Source organism: Capra hircus, chromosome 21 (assembly GCF_001704415.2).
Source record: "Capra hircus breed San Clemente chromosome 21, ASM170441v1, whole genome shotgun sequence".
NCBI lineage: Eukaryota > Metazoa > Chordata > Mammalia > Artiodactyla > Bovidae > Capra > Capra hircus.
The window spans coordinates 58475782-58479014 of NC_030828.1; positions in this window are offsets into that span (position 1 = coordinate 58475782).

The window sequence follows — 3233 nt, forward strand, 5'->3', positions numbered from 1 at the left end:
GTATCGGACCTGCGTCCTCTGCATTGGAAGGTGATTCTTAACTGCTGGACAACCAGGGAAGTCCTTCGATTTTAGATTTCTGACCCCCAGGACTGTGAGATAATAAATTTGTGCTGTTTTGGGAAGTAAGTTACAGTAATTTTGTTACAGCAGTAACAGGAAACTCGTACAATCTTCAAATTCCTTTGTTTTATTTTGTGCCCGCCCAGCACCCTCCATCCATCTAGTCACCCTCTGTCCCTCGCCCCATCCATAGTCCTGGAGTTCACTCGTGGAGCCCCAACATTGGCTTCTTGTTCCTGTAGTTTCTGCAGCCTGGCCCATCTCACTCCCCCGGGCTCATCCCAGCATCCCCTCCACGGGGGACAAATAATAGCCCACAGGCCCATCCAGCCTGCTCTCGCTTTTGTATGGCCAGCAAGCCAAGAGGGCTTCTGCATGTTTAAATGATTGAGAAGAAAATGAAAGAATTGTGTAACATTTTGTAACACACACAAAAATGCAAGTCAGTCCTCAGCATCCACATACAAAGTTCTGCGGAGACACCGCCACACCCGTCTGTTCATTGTCCAACACAGCTTTCATGCTCCAGGTGCAGAGTTGAATGGCTGTGGCAGAGACCGGATGGCCTTCAAAGCCTGAGTATTTACTATCTGGCTTTCCCAAAACAAACGCGCTGACCCCTGACTGAGGGCCCAGTCACCTCCACACCTCCATCTCGTCATCACTTTGTCCCTGGCCGGGCATTGCCTCCCAGGCAGCCAGCCTTTGTCAGGCTGCTCTCCATCCTGCGAGGGAAACACTGTCGTCTTCCTCCTCACGTGTCTGACACAGCCTTCCAGGACAGACTCATCCGTGAGCTTTCCTGATACCCCACCCCCATATCCCAGCGTCCCCACTGGCTGCTGCTTCCACGGCACTTTGTCCACCTCCTTTACAACAGTTATCTTAGTAGCTGATGCTTCTTGAGCATATCATGCGTGCCAGACAGGATCCTAAGTATTTCAGAGAGTGAGCTCTTCTTCTCCTCACGTTATGCCTATGAGGTGGGTATTTTGTTATCCCCATTCTCCCAATGAGGAAACTGAGGCTCATCGATGTCAAGCAACTGGCCCCCAGTCATAGAGCCAGGGGACAGCAGAGGAGAGATTTGACTCAAGCTGTGTGACCACAGGGCAAGGAGCAACCCTCATACTCAGCTCTACCACCAGACTGCGGTTACCGGAGGGCAGGACCCTGTGCTTTCAGCCTCTCTGACTCTGAGCTGGGCCCCAAACAGGTGCTCACAGGGTGCTTGATGAGCTGAGCTAAATGAAAGAGAGTTGAAATGGAGCCTTAAAAAAAAATCAGATGGTTAAGGTGCTTTGCCAGGGTATAAGTGTGGAAACCTTTAGGATGCTAAACATTTGCATGGGGCATGCAACTTCATAGACTAAAGAACAAACAGTTGTTCTGGCTGATCGAGCCCAGCCAGAAGTCATCGTCTGAACAATCTCCAGGGGCCCCCTCCATGGGAAGGCCGAGGGGAGAGGGCTGGCTTCTTGTTCCTTACAGCCTGGACCACAAGCCTGGTGGCTCTGCTCGCCGTGCCTGGCCTCCCCCCACCACCCAGGGCTACTTCCCCATCTGCCTCTTCCTCTGTCCTGCAAGAAAAGGGCAACAGTTCATGGGAGCACAGCACAGCGGGGGCTGAGCTATAATGGTGAAATGCCACCGAGGGAAGGGGGTTGCGTCATGCCCTCTGTCCCCTTCTTCCGCTCTCTCTGGGGCTCAGCCTGGCGAGTGTGAGGACCCTTCTCCTTGGTCTCACTGCCCAAGAGCTGACCCTGTTGTCCCCTTACCACCTCCAGATATGTACCCTCACTCCCCCACCCCCCGCCAGCTACATCCCCCTCCAACCTCCAGCTCCTCACAACATAAGCCCAGAAAAAAAACTCCCCATCCTCTGCTTGGCTGTTGGGAGCCAGCACCGTGAACAGACTCTCATCTTCCCAACAGCTCTGCAACAAAGATTGTGTCATATCCACCCTGCAGGTGAGGCTCAGAGAGAATAAATAGAATGAATCTATAAAATTCATTTTATAGAATTGAATGAATTCTCTCTCTTGAATCCTCTTCTCTGTTGCTACCCCCTTGATATCACTTTCTTTCCTTATTTTCATGAGTCTATTATTACCAAGATGTTATTTACATGTGGCAAAAACGTAATCCTGAATGTACAGTTCAATACGTGTTCACATTTGTGCACGTCTGTGTAACCTCCACTCTGACTGACATGTCAAAGAACAGATCCTTCAGTCCAGGAAGTTTCTTTCCACCCATCACCCAATCCTCCCCGCCGGCAGCTTCTGTTTGGGCGTTGGTCTCCATCGACGAGTCTCGCCTCTTCCAGAAGGGCCTGTACATGGTAGAATACATTCTGGACATTTGTTGTGTCTTTGGTTCGACAGTATGTTTTTGAAATTCATCGAAGACACTGCCTCTTTCAGCAATTTTGCCCTTGTTTCTTGCGGAGTACAATTAGATCTTAAGGATGGACCACAATCAGTGTGTCTATTGAGAATGTCTGGGCAGTTTCTAATGCTGACTATTAGGAATCAAGGTCCTATGTGCCTTCACGGGCAAGTTTTGTGTGACCGTGTTTTCATTTCACTTGGGTGGAACGCCTAGTGATAGGATCTCCTACATGGAACTTTATAAGGAGCTGCCCTCTCTCCACTCCACCTTCCCCTTCCTGATGTCCTAAAGGCTTCTGGGATTGGAGCATTCTGCTGCTGCTGCTGCTGCTAAGTCGCTTCAGTCATGTCCGACTCTGTGCGACCCCATAGACGGCAGCCCACCAGGCTTCCCCTGTCCCTGGGATTCTCCAGGCAAGAACACTGGAGTGGGTTGCCATTTCCTTCTCCAATGCATGAAAGTGAAAAGTGAAAGTGAAGTCGCTCAGTCGTGTCCGACTCTTAGCGACCTCATGGGATTGGAGCATAGAAGCAGTTTAAATTCCAGACCTGTCTTCAGGAGCTGAGAACTGGATCCAGTGGCTTTGTCTTCTCTGGGGAGTGGGAATGAGTATGACCATTTTACCATCATGGGGTTCTAAGGGAGGATTGATTCCGTGAGATACTGATCATGAAAAGTCTGGCTCAAAAAATATGATTTTCCTCTTTTTGGTCATCCTTGGGGCTGTGTGGCAGTGATTTTAACAGCAGGCAACTACAAATGAAATAATTCAGTCA